General features: G+C 40.1%; 1 protein-coding gene across 3 annotated transcripts in view; it reads right to left on the bottom strand.

The window, feature by feature from the left end:
• Positions 1 to 15,984, bottom strand: part of znf148 (zinc finger protein 148) — a 43,044-nt gene extending 27,060 nt beyond the window's left edge. The window contains exons 1-2 of one of the 3 annotated variants that reach the window (XM_041200798.1): positions 15,868 to 15,984; positions 8,341 to 8,528 (exon numbers count right to left, since the gene is read on the bottom strand). The gene's annotated coding sequence lies outside the window, so the exon portion shown is untranslated. The remainder of the gene's footprint in view (positions 1 to 8,340; positions 8,529 to 15,867) is intronic. The other 2 variants (XM_041200799.1, XM_041200797.1) reach the window with 2 other exon arrangements.
• Positions 15,985 to 17,044: the final 1,060 nt, after the last annotated feature.

Below are 17,044 nucleotides of genomic sequence, written 5' to 3'. Positions count from 1 at the left end.
TTCTGTCTTTATTTCCGCTGTTACAAACATTCTACCTCATATGGCAATTGTGCAAATTAGTTACACATTAGTTTACTGTCTATTCACCCTCATTCATTTGCCACTGTTTGCACTTTCTTCTGTCTTCTATATATCCAAAATAACCATTTGAAGTAATATTCCTATGTCATCTATGTTGTTTAATTATTATTAGATAATTCAATTTTTTTTAATTGCAAGACAACTTCAAATTATCTGTAGCCTGAAGACTTGATTATTGTTAGTTACTTACTGTTAATGAAAAGCCTTGATTACAAATTTTACTTTCTACTTGCCAATCTTCTAGGGTGTTACACGCAGAGAGTTATGAGGATATAAAGTTGGGTTAGGAAGGGTTTGGGAGTTCAAGGAAGAAAACTGCAGTGAGGCCAGATAGCAAAGGGCAATGGGTACAATGATGCTATGAATTGCAGAGAAATGGAGAAAAAAAATGTAAAGTCACCACTAGCACAGCTTGATTGACAGTAATTCATGAAGCAACTGGAAGCTCACATTCCAGAACTGAAGCATATAAATAACAGCTGATCAGTCATATTCCTGTCTTTGAAAGTAATAATTTCAATACTGAATTAATCAGAAACTTGTTTTAAGAGGAAATTTAAGTTTGTTTATAGTCCTTAAAAAGGCTGGAAGAGGTGAAGGGGGAGGGAAAAGTGAGGGACTAAGGAGTGCAGTTGGCAAATCGTCTCAGTAGTGAAGAGGGCATACGCTTGGCTAGACTGCTAAACACACTGGGCCAAGCTAATGTACTTTGTACATGAGGGGATACTGTAGACACTTCCCTCGGAATAGCTTGATTTCCAATTCATCGGGGAAAAGAATCCAGGTTATAGTCTTCATTGGGCCCAAATCCAATTATCTGTTCAGGGCAGGGTCAAGGATATTCCTCCAATGTTGAATCAACCAATGCCCCATGAAATCAACAATTATCTTTTCCCAATGGAATGTTGCTCCCATTTCCAAACCCTAACCTGCCTGTCAGAGGATCAGCTCTATGGCCAAATTTAGCAGGAGGTCCAGAAACAAATTTTGCTTGGGAGGAAGGAATGTCCTCCGCAGTCTAAAACTGGCTCAGTAATGGTGAGAACAGGGATGACAGCTGGCCAAGATTCATTATGTATGGGAGAAGGGTGGTTCAGAGCCCCTGCAAAGGAGCAAATGGGGACATGATAAAAACAGAAAAAGATGGAAATACTCAGCAGGTGTGGCAGCATCTGTGAAGAGAGAAACAGAGTCAGTGATCTTTCATCAGAACTGTGAAATCTCGACAAACCTCCAAGAAATTTGTGCTTATCTAATTCTGGCCTCTCGAGCATCCCTATTTTTAGCTGCTCCACTTTTAAAGGTGCTATGTAAGTTATGGCTGTATTGCCAACAAGAGCATGTAACCACCTCTTCTTGATGTTCAACAGCATTATCATTACTAAATTCCCCCAAAATCAACATCCTGGGGATTACCATTGACCAAAACTTATCTGGGCCAAATGCATAAATACTGTGACTACAAAAGCAGTCAAAGGCTGGACATGTCAGAGCAAGTAACTCACCTCCTAACTGCCCAAAGTCTTTCCACCATCTAAAACGCACAAGCCAAAAATGCGATGGAGTACTCTCCACTTGCCTGGATAAGTGCAGCTCCATGGAATTATGGATCTTATAACACAGGAGGAGGCCATTCAGCCATCGAGCCTGTGCTGCCTCTTTGACTGATCCAATTTTGTCCCACACACCCCAGCTTTTTCCCAATAACCCTGCAAATTAGTCCTTTGACCATGACCCTTTCCCATTTCCCAGCCCCCAACTCCAACTACATTTGACAGCATCCAGGAAAATGAAGCCCAACTGACATCCCAATCACCATAGCAAACATTCGCTCCCTTCACACTGCTGCCATGTGCATAAATCTAAATGATGCACTGCAGTGACTCACCAAGTCTTCTTCAAAAGCACTATCCAAACCTGCAGCCTCTATTACCTAGAAGAACAAGGTCACCAGACACATGGGAACATCACCAAATGCGAGTTCCTCTCCAAGTAACACACCTTCAACACTTAGAAATATATTGCTATTCCTTCATCATCACTGGGTCAAGGTCATAGAATTCCCTCAACCACTGATGGTGTACCATCATCTTAAGGATGTCAGCCTCAAAAAGACAGCTGGGCAAAAAGCAAATGGCAATAAATGCTGGCTTTGCCAGCAAGGCCCACATCCCATGGGTAAATAAATAAGAGTGCATAAGCTTGCTTTGTATTCCCTCAAGATTATGGGGTGATCTGATCAAGGTGTTACAAATGCCGAAAGGATTTGATAGGAAGTTACCATTTCCTGTGATGGGGGCAATCAAGAACACTTTTTTCTACACAAGGTGGCAGGAATTTGGAATTCTCTTCTCCAAAGGCTGTGAATGTTTGGCTAGTTGGAGTTTTCAAAGCTGAGATAGGTAAAGATATCAGTGTATGGAACCAAGGCAGTAAAAGTTGAGGTGCAGATCATTTATGATCCAAGTGAACACTGGGGCCAGCCCAAGAGGCTGCACTTAATGTTTTCTAAATAGGATTGCTTTTTTCTACACATATTTTTGTTAACTATAACAAAGTATATTTTCTTTATTTATAGCAGGGGTGAGAATGACTGAAGTCGAAAATGTCTGAAAATTAGTGGTCAATAACAAAAAGGTCTGAAATGTTTTTTGTGATATGGAATCATGCAATTACAGCACTTTTTGATGATCTGCAACAAGCTGCAAATGCTTCTAGACCACTTCAAATGGGCAGAATTATTGGACTTCAAGTGGGTAGAAACATTAGTTTTCCCCTGGCTTACCTTCTATTATCATCAAGACTATGGGCCAATAAATTTGTATATAATCACCAAAGTAACCTCAGCATTTCAGTAATCAATGCAGTTTGTGCATGGAACACAGGATGAAGTCCACACTAACAACAAAACATGACTTTGCTTGATTATGTAGGTGAAATGAAGCAGTGCTTCACAAACTATTTTCCATTGTGACTCTATTTTAACTCACAACCACCTTCTCAAGGGCAATTAAAATTGGGCAACAAATGCCAGTTTTGCCAGCGACACCATGTCCTATAAAGGAATATATAAAAAAATACTCTTGAAAATGAATGTGGCACCAGACATCTGCATAAGCAAAACAGTAATAAAGCAGGTAGCAACATTTGTTATATTCTTTTTTACAATCCCCTTGGGGGAACCATACCCAAACTAACCAAATTTACTAAATGACTACCAAATGAAGAAATTACCAACAAGACTTCGCTTTGTGCAACTTTTACTTTAATACAAATCAGAACCAACATAAATTAAACATGAATTAATAGGCAAATGATACCTAAAATAAAAAAGTAAATTTCACTTTAAATAGGCAGTACAACAAAGATACATCTTCGACAACCACAAGCACCTCCATCAATCTGCACAGACATGTGGCACCACGTAGCTATACAATTCCACAATATGCTGCTCTTTATTTTTGCAGGGTAGGTAGGAGTTTTATGCAACAAAGCTTTCACCCCCGAGTTTCATGAGTAGAATTTACCATCAGCAAGGCACACTTTTACAAGCCCTCTCTCTCTCGGGTCACAACAGTCCCGATGGTTTCGCTTTCCAGAGTTCTTTTTCAACCAACCAAACAATAACATCCTGGTTCAGCCACTTCCAGGAAAACATCCAGTTCTTTAGTGCCTAAAAGCTTTTCGCACAGCTTTCCAGGCTGTACACCTTATTAGCCAGCTCGCACATTGCCTCTAAGGCATGATGGGCCAAATGGCCTCCTTCTGCACCATAACGATTCTGTGATAAGAACTCCTGTCTCCTTTTCTGCCAAACAAAAAGACTGACCTCTGCCTGAGAGGGATTTGCTTCTTCACATCATAATAATTCCTTATGTTACTCTTTCTGTCTGCTTTCTCTGTGTCTGCACTTGTGTCTTCATCCTCCAGCTCTTTGGTTTATAGCTTTCCTTTGTATCTGCAGCTTTTTGTGTCTGCCAGCCAAACAGCCTCTTTATCTATTAATTTCTTTCCTGTTTGGTGCTGTTTTCAGGTCAAGGGTTGCCAGGTGACATGATCAGTACTTCTTATCCTTCAAGGAAATTATACACAACAGATACGCATGCGCACACACATCCCATTTCTCAAACCTCCTCCTCAGCTTACTCACTCCGCAGCCTCTCTGCCCAACCACCCTTCCCTACTCACTCAGCAGCCCTTCTGCCAAACCTCTCCTCCCCTCCCACTCACTTGTCAACCCGACCTTTCCAACAGTCTTACTGAAACAGCAAGCCGCCCTGGGACCCCACATGCAGCCGTGACTGAAAGCCAGCTAAGATTCACTCCAAGAAGTGAAGACTCGGGCTCTGCCGCTCTACCCCCATATCAACCCCCCCCTCAAAACGTGCTGAACCCTCCCCTTTTCCACACAATGCCTGCTGAACCGTGCAGCTTCACCAAGCAGCCAGCTGCAGAGAGTGCCCTCCCAGTGGGATAAGTGACAGTAGCTGGGTTGGCGTGCAGCTGAGTGATGGCAGATGGCTTTCAGGTTCGGACGCAAGTTGCAATGGGGTTCCCCATTCTGGGGTTCGTGAATTGCACAGAGGACAGCCCAGACTTCAGGAATCAAATGAAAGGTAGAGGTCAAGTGCACCAAAAACTATGGAGAAGCAAAGGTCAGAAAATCATTTCCAAAGGCAGAATTCTATATTTGAAAAGTCAGAAATCTACCAAACAGCAGGAATTTCTCATCCCTGTTTATTGTTAATTAAAACCATACTGTATGACAGCTCATGAAATGGATATTCAGCTTTATATAAATAAGGGACAGAATTCCAAAAGAAGTTCCTGGAGATAACCACCAGGAAATTCTTTGTTAAATTTGAAACCCAAGAAAATCCTATTTGCCCTTTCCCAATAAAGAAAGCAGCTATGACAAAAGTAATGGGACATTTTAAATAGGGTAAAAGATTGTATTTACTTTTTGAAACCATCATGTCTCTGGATAAAATCAGACTACATACTGGCTTTATTTTCTGATCATCAGTTGTGTATTTTTGAAGGTTGTAAAGTTTGAAAATTATTAACCTGTTAGTCTGAATATCATTCATCAATAACAAGTGCCATCACCATTCACTCTGCAATGTGGGCTGTCAAGCTAAATAGCTTAACCACTCACCTACAATTTAGTTAAGTTTATAAAACATTTTTTTAAAAAAAGAGATATTCTTGGGTGATTGCAAGACTGCAATTATATCTCAAGGTTGCAAGCAGAACTTACAATTTAACAGGGCTGAATTTGCAAATGGAAATACAAGGTCACAGCAGTAAAACACTTTTGATTATATCTGAACCTATCTGCTTAGCAAAGCTGCTGCACATCACAGTTAGTCTCAAGAGATGATAAATGGTTTAAAGGGTCCTTCTAAATAAATTTAGATTTCAACCATCAACGTAGTATAATACAACATCCAGATTTTAAAAACGGAACACTTGGTCAATTGAACCCACTTCTGTAAAACTAAACAAACAAACTTACACTGTCATGGAATCTAATCAAATATTTTAAGCTATAACTGCCAAGATTCTTCCCTGGTCCCAAAAGCAACCAAGTGAAAAAATTGGGTTATCAGTCCAACATTAATAATTGTGCAATCCACAATACCACAAACATTATCTTGGTTCAGTGAGTAGTGCTTACCCCCTCACTATAGTTATACACTCAGCCCCAATTACATATGCTAAACTGGCATTCCTGTGAAATACTGAAGGAGTGTTGTTCTATCATAGTTTCAAATTCACATGAAAGATCTTTTGGTCATAAAAGATGAATATCAAGATGTCCTCTTGTCCAAACTGATTCAACAAATTACCACTCAAAGCCAGATTAACCATTTATTCACTTCATTGCTGCTTATGGGCTATTAATGACACAGAATAGCCTGTAGTGGAACAGTCACTACACTTTGCCATTTTTTTAATACCCCAATAAGGCATCATATTAATGCAAGTATTTTTCCCTCATGCCCAGGGGACAATTATGTATTCAGGGTATGAAAGGAGTCAAAACTATTTGAGCATTGAGGAGGAGGATAGTAGGGATGTGGATTGACACTTTAGTCAGAGTACAGCAGCGAACGGGGACTAAACCGGTCTTTTTCTCTTCCCAAGACTGATGCTTTGCTTGCATTTCATGTTTAATATCTGTTGAATCTGTAGCTTTTTATTTTTTTCATATGTCTTTGTTGCAAATATAGCTCTCATGGTCTTTTCCTCCCCATTATTTGCCCATTCTTCCGTCTTATCCATATGGTTTTACTGATAATCTTTTTAACGATACTGATCTTTTGGCTGCTTACAGTTTACATAATACATTAACATTCTCCCTGCAATTGTTACTTCTGTTGATTCTTTCCCTCCCCTTCATTAAAATACTAGTCCCTCAGCCTTCAGTTGAAAGGATTCACAACCACAATATCAGAATTTCCCTTCCCTAGTAAGAGCTACTGACCAACCTGCTGTGCATTTCCAACATTTTCTGTTTTTCCTTTCTGCTTATTCATAACAAACTTAAGTCTACAAGCAAGTTTAAATATGCAAGGGTTAAAGTTCAAAAAAAGAAAAAAGGCAACTGCAGGAAATCTGAAGTAAAAACAGAAAATGTTGGCAATACACAGCAGGTAAGCCCAAATAATTAACTGTGTCTTTTTTTTTTACAAATGATAATTAAAAGTTCGTTATTTTGGTGTTTAAATTGGAGGGGATCAGTGTCACATTCCCACTATTGCCATCAAGTGCGAAAAGCTAACATTTCTAAGTCAGGTCAGAAAGTTTTTTCTACTTTGTCTCAATAAATGACCTCAGGAAATCATTCCAACCTGAGCCAATAGAAAGTTTACTTCCTGATTTCAGAAAGCTAACACATTTTACAACAAGTTTTGAACTACAGACCAATACTGATATCCCAAAGACAGAAAAACATCATTACTTCAACAGAGAGCAACAGGATGTGAGACACAAATAAAAAAGTGACATGAATATGACAGACAAAAGACACTATGTTCCAACAATGCAACACAAGTTATCCACTCACATACTTTGAAGATGTTACTACAATCTTATTATAGCGACAGCAATTTGGATGCATGGTGACACTTCTAAACAGTGTTCAATTGGAATATCAAATATCATTAGCCACATCATAGAAATCTACTTCATCATTTAGGTTATCAGTATTACTCATGGGCCATAAGTTGTTGTGTATGCATTTCATTTAACAGTATTGTTGTTAAATTGGGACAATGTTATTTCATAACCAATTTGACTAGCTGATGAAAAGCTGACAAGACTATGGCAATAGTTAAACAAATAGCAACTGGTAACCAAGATAATCCAAATGCCTCTCTCCTCCTCAAAACAAGACATGGACAGCTATTCTTCATGTTATATAAACTCACGTGTATCAGTTGGCTATTTCTTTTACCTTGAGGGTAATACAGCAAACCTAATCCTGTCCTCATGTGACATGCATACTTTCCAGTAGAGGGGCAATGAACAGCAGCAGGTAGCCAGTGTTTCTTCTATGGTGTACACATGCGCAGCAACCCAGAAGGTACCCTGGAGGCCGCTCACAAGTTGTCCCATGTAAGGTAACCTGTGTTGAACAGGCGGCGCACAACAAAAACTAATTAGAGGAAACATTGATTAGTGGTGGAAATGCTGATAGATGTCCCTGTCCCTACTCCAAGGGCATTGTGTAATGAATGGACCTCATCAATACTGAGATTGTTATTGTAAACCAGTCCCAAGATCTTGTTGATTTCCCATCAACACTGGGAAATGATCCATTGAGTCATGAGAAAAGTCCATGTCACTTTTCTTTAAGGGTTAGGGAAGGAGAAGAAAAGGAAAATCTGTGCCCTCTACTGATTACTCCAGGTAAATTACAAGCAGGAATAAATACCTTACCTTGCATTTAAATTTGGGTTCATTCAGTGAGCTGGTAATGTGGTGCCTGTTTTGTTTTCTATTATTTTTACCATTTTTTAAATCTTAAACTACAAAAGACATTGTGGATTTTAGGCAAAAATGTAGGTGCGGCACCTAGATTCCCTAGGTGACAGAGTTTACAAAGAATTGTGCTTTAGAGTTTGGTACTGAAACCAAGTTTAAAAGCTGATCACAGTAAACCTTGTTTGATCTCCCCATAGCTTGAAATATTTCAACTCTATCTTGTTAAAAATGTTTCCATAGAATATCCATAAAAGGAATGTGCATTACTCCATGTTAATTGAAGGTAGAACTGGATGAAGGGGCTGAATGGCTTACTCCTATTCATCTACTTCAAATGTTGGTGGGGTAGGGTAGGGCAGGGCAGGGAATGGTGGCTCATCAGTATTTTCTTCTCCAACCGTAATTAATGGAGTGGAATTGTATGAACCATTTCCTCAGCATTCATGTTCTGGTAGCTGTTAATAAAAAACATATTTGCATTGGATTTTTTTTAACTTACACATGATAAATACCTTTTTCACTTTAACCTATAAAATCTCTGTTACTCTGAATAAACCCACTAAATTTGTCACTTTACATTCTTTAAATTCACAGTAATGGAAAAATGTTATCTGATGCATTAACTTTTTAATCACACCATGGCATCTTAAGGTCAATTCTTATTTGCAAGAGGGACAGCTCTTTCTCGATTTATTCAAATACAAATTCTGCAGGTCCTCGTTTACACAATTCACATTTAGTAAGCAAACGCACCGTGTCTAAAATTGGGAGGAAAAGAGAGAACTTAGATGGGCTGGCCAGACCTCCTGCATGGATGATTACAGAATCCCCCAGCAGGTCTTCTATGGTGAACTGTCCCAGGGCAAACCACATCAAGGTGCTCAGCACAAATGTGACAAGCACACACCCTAAAAAAAGAGCCTTACAAATGTCTGCTTTGTAGACTACCTCTCTGGGGAAAACACTGCAGCCAACCAGGCAAGAAATTTAGTTCAGCATATTTCGAGGGCCATCTACACAAAACTCGCAACATCCAACCTGCCCACAGGAAGGCCAGAAAAGGCACAGCTGCAGAAGTTCCTCAAAACACTAACAGCAACAACATGAACTGCCAGTTCTACGGACATCCATTCCAATCCCACATCAGACGATTCAGTCTTGTCAGGACCCACAGAAGACTAGTCATTTGGTGCTTGAACAAACAAACAATGAGAAGTCTACCACAGGTCAACATCTCAATACGGCATTTTCCATTAAACTCTGTACCATTATGACTGGAGAACCGCAAATGTTATATCCACGTTCAAAAACTGATTAGGTTTTTTTTGTACTCATTTATGGGATGTGGGCTTCCTGGCTGGGCCAGCATTTATTGCCCATCCCTAGTTGCCCTTGAGAAGGTGGTGGTGAGCTGCCTTCTTGAACCGCTGCAGTCCATGTGGTGTAGGTACACCCACAATGCTGTTAGGGAGAGAGTTCCAGGATTTTGACCCAGCAACACAGCCACTGCAGGCCAGTCAGTTTCACCTTCAATGGTGGAAAGCTTTTAGAAACAATAAAGGGGGACAACATTAACAGTCATTTGGGAAAATATGGATTAATTAAGGATTTGTCAAGGACAAATCATGTTTAACCAACTTCATTGAGCTTTTTGGTGAGGTAACAGAGGGTTGATGAGGGTAATGTGGTTGATGTGGTGTACAGGGTCTTCCAAAAGGCATTTGATAAAATGCAACATAACAGGCTTGTCAGCAAAGTTGAAGCTCATGGAATAAAAGGGACAGTGGAAGCATAGGGATACAAAGTCAGCTGAGAGACAGGAAACAGGACAGTGATGTTGCAGTTGTTTTTTCAGATTGGAGGATAGTATACGCTGGGTTCTCCAGGGGTTGGTATTAGGATGACTGCTTTTTTTGATCTATAAGAGGACAGACTGGCGAAATGGGCAGACACATAGCAGATAAAATTTAGTGCAGAGAAATATGAAATGATTCATTTTGGCAGGAAGAACGAGGAAAGACAATATAAAATTAAGGATATAATACTAAAGAGCGTGCAAGTGCAGACACAGCTGTGCAGAAATTGTTCAAAGTTGATACAGCAGGTTGAGAAAGTAGTTAATAAGGTTTATAGGATCCTGGGCTTTATTAATAGAAGCATAGAGTGCAAAAGCAACATAGTTATGATGAACCTCCAGGAACATTGGCTCAACCACAACTGGAGTACTACATCCAATTCTGGGCACCACATTTTAGCAAGGATGTGAAGATACGGGAAAGGGTGAAGAAAACATTTATGGGAATGGTTCAGGGGTGAGAGACTTCAGTTACTGGATAGATTGGCAAAGCTAGGCTTTGTACTCCTTGAGGAAGAGAAGATTGAGAGGAGATATGATAGAGATATTCAGGATTATGCGGGGTTTGGACAGAGTAGATAGAGAGAAACTGTTCCCATTGGCAGAAGGGTTGAGAACAGAAGGCACTGATTTGAGGTGACTAGCATAAAAACCAGAGGCGACATGAGGAAAAATGTTTTTACGCAATGAGTGATTAGGATCTGGAATTCACTGCCTGAGAGTGTGGTGGAGGCAGATTCAATCATGCCTTTCTAAAGGAAACTGGATAATTATTCAATGAAAAAGGATTGCAGGGCTATAGAGAAAAGGCAAGGAGTGGGACTAGCTTAGTTGCTCTTACTGAGAGCCAGAATGAACAAAATGGGCCTAATGGCCTGCTTCTGTCTGTAACCATTCAATGATTTTACATGGGGTGGGGGAGGGTGGCAGCAGGAGAGGTATGGGGAGGAGCTACTATGGTCATGGGGGAAAATAACACTAAAATAAAACTCATGTCCATTAAATGACTAATACTTCCCAAATGGCTATTTGCAAAAAGCAGATAATCTCTCTAACAGGTTAATAACCTTTCTGGGCTGTGGTGCTGAAATGTAGCTCAGTCATGGCTCTTTCTGCTCCTGTCTCATTTAATGCCTTTAGCGGAATAGGGTTTGAGTAGTCAAGCCCCTGTATTTCAGTGACTAGCCTCAGGGAACATCACGGTACTGTTGCCTTGCTGAAGAAACATGCCAGTACATTTAATTTATAAACTTAAAAACTTTCTTCCCCACTCTAACTTTTTCTTCATTCCCTCATCTGCTCTATTTCAAAAGCCAGCAATTCAAGCTAGGGCCCAGTCTTACTGCAACTTCTCCCAAGTGATCATATTGTCTGCAAGAGCCCAGTGGGCATCAGCAGTTTATTCAACCCACTGGCAGCATTACGGCTCAGCACAACTCCTTTAGCCAATGCCCATACACTTTCCATCAGGACGACATCAAAACTATGAACTTCAACTGATTCTCCCCCTCCCTTTCTCAGGATCCAAAGGCTAATGCAGTACCCCAAGAATGACCTTTCCAAGGTCAGCGTACGCTGATCAGATAAAAGACTGAACCAGGGGCCCTGCTGGTCTACACCAGCATCATACTATGCATTTACCCACCAAGCCATTTAGGAAGCTTAACATTTTTGATCTGTTACCAACAGCAACCAGGTAGCCCACAACCCAGTTTTTCTAACTACAGGATTTAAATTTTTGTTAGTAGATGAATCGCTTACATTTTACTGTGGTCAGCCGTGGCTCAGCTGGTAGCATACTCACATCTGAGTCATAAATTTGTGGGTTGAAGTCTTACTCTAGACTTGGGCACAAAGGTCAAAGCTGGCAATCCAGCACAGTACTGAGGAAGTGTTGCCCCGCTGGAGATGCCATTTTCAGATGAAACATTAAACCAAAGCCCCATCTATCCTCTGAGATGAAATGTAAAAGATCCTATGGCACCATTTCAAAGAAGAGCAAGGAGTTATCCCCAGTCTCCTGGCCAATATTTATCCCTCAATCTCAATCATAAAAACATGGTCATTATCACAGTTTTTGGGAGCTTGCTCTGCACAAAATTGGCTGCCCTGTCTCCTACATTACTACAGTGACTACACTTCAAAAGTACTACATTGGCTGTAAACTTCAAGACATTCAATGGTCATGAAAGGTGCAATGTATATGCAAGTCTTTCTTTTCTCAATTACTGAAAAATTTAATTTCTTTTTGAAGCAAACAATAATTGTGAGTGGGTGCACACTTTTTTTGCTCTAAGTGAAGGATGTCAGTGCCAGCAAATGGACCACTTTTTATTTCAGGTAGCTAGTGTCAGTATCAAGAACTCACGGGGCAAGTGAAGAATGTAAAATCACGTGCAGAGCAATGTTTCTTTCACTATGTCCCATCAATGGACTTCAGCCCCTACTACACTGTGGTATGTAACACAGACTCCTCAAAGTTGCTTAAAGTATTTTGATAATTCAATTCTGGAGCATTAAAATTTGCACTTTGATGAGCTATTTACATTGCTTAACTTGCATTATTAGATATTTCACTTATTTTAGTTGCTTTTCCATTAAATATCAGTTTCCAGTATATGTAGTTTTTTTTATTAATGCATGACCTATTAGTAGACTTTTGTGACACTGCCAATTAATGACAAATTAGGGGTTGTTTTGGACTTTAGGAACTAGACTGAAACTGCCCAAGCTTATTTTCCATCGGTCGAGGGTGAACTTGAAATTAGGCTCCCAGGCGAAAGGCCAATATTTAAGGAAAAGCAGCTTTCCACAGGTACTCGCTTTCAAATTTGAGAGACACACTTATATGAAGTCTTACTTAACCATAAATATACGCTATAATTAAGAGGTTAACACATAGTACACTAGCTGTACAAAGAAACAAGAACCGTGTATGCAGTGCCCTTTTTACATTTGTGTCACAGTAACAGTGCAGTTGTTCAGCTGACCATATTAGCAATGCAGTTATTTTATATAACCATAGCTTCCAATTAAATGAGATGTTTAAGCAAGGTCCCATTAGGCCAGTCAAGTATATGTAAAAGAACCCAAAGCAAGTGTTTTCTCCCCATGTCTGAGCTAACATCGACCTCATGTGACATCACAAAAACAAATTATCTGCTCAATTATCTAATTTCTCTTTACGGGACCTTGCTAAAGTACAGTTTGGTTTTCACATTTCCCTACATTAGAGCAGTGCCATCTTAGTATATGTCTTGCCATAACCAGAGGTTGTAAAACACATGTAAATGCAAGTTATTTCTGAAGTAATTTATTGAGGATACCTCAAAAGAATTAAGTTGAGTCTACTTGTTTCAGTTGTGTGTGAGAACTTAATATTCACTGTGCAAATAATTTAATGCCACTCAAAAACTGAAATCAAATTTATATGTTCAGGACATTATCCAGCATGACCACATATTGTAAATATTAACATAAGTAGTCTTCCCTCAGACAGCAATTTGTTACTTCAGTAACAAAGAACAGTTAACTTTTAGAGTGCTACAAGGCTGTAATCTAAAGTTACATTTACATAATAGAGGGTAATAAATGTTGCTAAATAGGACATTCATAAACCTGAGAGTTCTGAGCAGTGCCCTGTTTATACCACAATCTCTTCTGTGGTCTGGGTATTACCTAATGCGCCACTTTGGTGACTGGTGCCAATTAGCTGAAGAATTATTGAATCGTACAGTACAGAAATAGGCCATTTAGCCCATTATACCTGTACTAGTTCTTTGACAGATCTATCCAATTAGTCCCCCTCCTCAGCTCTTTCCCCATAGGCCTGCAATTTTTTCCTTTGCAAGTAAATATTTAATTCCCTTTTAAAAGTTACTATTGGAACTTCTTTCACAAAGCTTTTAGGCAGTGCATTCCAGATCCTAATAAATCACTTAGCAAAAAAAAAGTCTTACTTTCCCTCCTTTTTTATTTTGCCAATCTGTGTCCTCTGGTTACTGACCACCCCACCCATGAGTGAAAACAGTTTCTCTCTATAAACATGATCAAAACAGTTCATAATTTTGATCACCAATCAAATTTTCTCCTAATCTTCTCTGCTCCAGGGTGAACAATCTCAACTTCCCCAGTCTCTCCACAAAAATGAAGCCCCTTATTCATGGTATGATTCAGGCAGATGTCCTCTGAACCCACTTTGAGGCCTTATTCTTTCATGGGATGTGGGCGTCACTGCAAGGCCAGCATTTGCTGCCCATCTCCCAACTGCCCTTGAGTTAAGTGGCTCGCAAGGCCATTTCAGACGGCAATGGGCCTGGAGTCACATGTCAGCCAGGCCAAGTAAGGATGGCAGATTTCCTTCCCTAAAGGACCTTAGTAAACCAGATGGGTTTTTATGACAATCGTGACAGATTAATGGTTACCATTACTGAGACTAGCTTTCAATTCTAGACTTTCTTTTATTAACTGAATTTAAATTCCACAAGCTGCTGTGGTGGGATTTGAACCCATGTCCCCCACAGCATTAGCCTGGGCTTCCAGATTATTGGTCCAGTGACACTACTACGCCATCATCTCCTGCCTAACCTATCTTTACTGGTGCTCAGAACTGAACATAAAACTCTAGCTGAGGCATAAACAGTGACTTCTAAAGGTTTGAGCATAACTTCCTTGCTATCACACTGTATGCTTCGATTAATAAAGCCAAGGAACCCATAAACCTTTCATAATCCTATAAGTTTTTTAAACAGCCTCATCAACGTCTTGCCATCAAAAATTTATGTGAACCCTGAGGTCTCTCTGGTCCTGCATCCCCTTTAAAATTGTACCATTTAGTTTACATTGCTTCTCCTCATTCTTCTATCCAAAATGCTTCACCTCATTTCTCCGCAGTAAATTTCAACTGTCATGTACACACATTGCCACTATCTCTTTAATCACATGGAATTCAATTTTGCTACCAAGTCTATTATGTGGCATTTTACCAAGATGATCAAAAAGTTAATTTTAAAAACTATCTTTTAAAATTAAAAACAAATACATCTACCACCTATGGAGTATTGTATTACCTGACTATTCCTTGGATGAGACATTAAACTAAGACCCCCATCTGTATGTTCTATTGTTTCAGGGAGAATAAAAATCCCATGGCACTCTCCTAATCAACATCCCATTCTCAACAAACATTACCAAAAAAAATTGGTCAACTATCTTACAGATGAGGGCAAATTGGCTACCAGATTTGCTGACATTATTACTGCACTTCTCAGATACAAATATTTGCATACTGTCGACAATGGGGCAACAAAAAATGTTTTTGAGTGACATATGCACTAGCTGAAAAAGCTAAAGGTGAATCTTCTATTTTAAAAGAGCAACAGGATACTCGGGTAGAAATTAGGACATTAGTAGTGCTGTATTCCATTTAATGCATCCAAAGAGAAAAGAAAGCGTTGAAAAAAAATTTTGTACTTTACTAACTTTTATTCATTGGTAAGGGAATCGCGGGGGGGGGGGGGGGTGGTGCAGAGAAACACTTGTCCCTCAGCAGCAGGTAGGATGTGCTCAGTTGGGTGACGGGGAAGGTCTGCGTCTGGGCCACTACAATGGTTATTGTGACATCATAAACAAATGTAGCTGCCTTCTGGAACACCAATCGCTGCTCTGGAATGCGCTGTAACATTGTGAAGCGCGGGGGGCACCCATTCACAAAACTCCATTCATTTACCAGTTCCCAAACAGCCCAGCACCGCCCCTTATAGTTATGTATATAGGTAAAGAAAGCCCCCACCAGTCCCTTTGTGGGAGCTCGGGCCTGTGCTGCACAAGCAGCGCAGTTCCTTCACACTCTTCCCCGCCGGGTTGTTTCCGACCGCCTCACCAAATCCCTCGAATTCAGCCCGGGCAAGAGGATTCAGTCGCTGCCCGTCACCACGTACCTTTCCCGGCTGAACTCTTCCCTCCGCTTAACTTTTTTTTTCTCTCTCCAATTCTCTCTCACACCCTCGCTCTGTTTTCAGATTCTTTCATGATGGCCGCTACCCACAAAGCCCCGAGATGGCAGCTGCGCATGCGTTCCTCTGGTTCCCGGTCCCTGCTGAGTAGAGGCTTTTCACAGTCGCTGTGGGCTCTGGGAATCACTTCCTCCATTACAACATTCGGCCACGGAGATTCAGTAGACTTGTCAGTAATCATCTTTTATTCTATTTCTGCTATTTAAATTCAAACATATAATAACATTTAGTCGCTTAGTGTTACAAAACTTGAGTATCGCTGTAAAAAAGACACACGCTGCCAAAGCTTTTTTTCTTACATTCAGCAGGACAGAATCACAAGAATGCCAAATCTCAAAGAGAACAACAATTTATACTGTGCGAGAAAAGAGTGCTGATTGGTTGGAAAGAGGACTCTGATTGGTCAAGTGTTGCTATGGAGAATGCACCAGGGGATAGTTAATTGCCAACCTTTTGTTTAAATTCAAACCAGGCATGTCGACTCTGATTGGTCAAGGCATTGCCATGAGGAATGAACCAGGGAATGGCTGTCTCCCAAACTTCCATTTAGTTGAAAAAAGTGCAGTATTTGAATGTGTTCTTTCTGTTTGCAAAGGACAGCTACTTGTATATGAATATATGTAGCTTCTATGATTAAAATCACTTCTAAATGAAACCTGGTAAATATCCACTGACTGGAGAATCACAGAATCATTACAGCACAGAAGGAGGCCCATCATTTTTGCACAAACTCTCACAATGAGCAATTTACCTAGTGCCATTCTCCCACCTTCTTCCCATAACCTTGCACATTCTTCCTTTTCAAATAACAGTCTAATTCCCGATTGAATTCCTCAAATGAACATGCCTTCACCACCACCTCAGGCAGTACATTCCAAACCCTAACCACCCCATATCACTTTTGATTCTTTTGCCAATTACTTTAAATCTGTGCCCTCTCATTATCAATCCTTTCACGAGTGGGAATAGTCTCTTCTCTCTATTACTCTGAACAGACCCCTCAAGATTTGAATACCTCTATCAGACCTCCTCTCAGTCTTTCTTCTCCTTGGAAAAAAGTCATAACTTCATCAGTCTATCTTCATAATTGAGGTACCTAATC

This window comes from Carcharodon carcharias, chromosome 12 (genome assembly GCF_017639515.1).
Source record: "Carcharodon carcharias isolate sCarCar2 chromosome 12, sCarCar2.pri, whole genome shotgun sequence".
Lineage (NCBI taxonomy): Eukaryota > Metazoa > Chordata > Chondrichthyes > Lamniformes > Lamnidae > Carcharodon > Carcharodon carcharias.
This window is presented reverse-complemented; position numbering and strand designations above follow the sequence as displayed.